Source organism: Pteropus alecto, unplaced genomic scaffold (assembly GCF_000325575.1).
Source record: "Pteropus alecto unplaced genomic scaffold, ASM32557v1 scaffold28, whole genome shotgun sequence".
NCBI lineage: Eukaryota > Metazoa > Chordata > Mammalia > Chiroptera > Pteropodidae > Pteropus > Pteropus alecto.
Window position 1 is genome coordinate 3,223,256 of NW_006441063.1, and position 244 is coordinate 3,223,499.

The following is a 244-nucleotide window of genomic DNA, read 5'->3' on the forward strand; positions in this document are numbered from 1 at the left end:
GAAGGAGACAGGGATGGGGAGGAGGAAGAGGAAGAAGAGGATGGGGAGGAGGAAGGAGAGGGAGAAGAAGGGAAAGAAGGAGAGGGGGATGGGGAGGAAGGAAAGGGAGATGGGGAGGGAGAAGAGGAGGAAGGAGAAGAGGAAGGAGAGGGAGGAGAAGGGGAGGGGGAAGGGGAGGAAGGAGAGGGGGATGAGGGAGAAGGGGAGGCAGGAAAGGAAGGGGAAGGAGAGGGGGGAGAAGGGG

At 60.7% G+C, this 244-nt stretch overlaps 1 protein-coding gene across 1 annotated transcript in view; it reads left to right on the plus strand.

Moving 5' to 3' along the window:
- Positions 1–244, plus strand: part of RPGR (retinitis pigmentosa GTPase regulator) — a 46,900-nt gene that overhangs the window by 28,558 nt on the left and 18,098 nt on the right. The window lies entirely within an intron of this gene.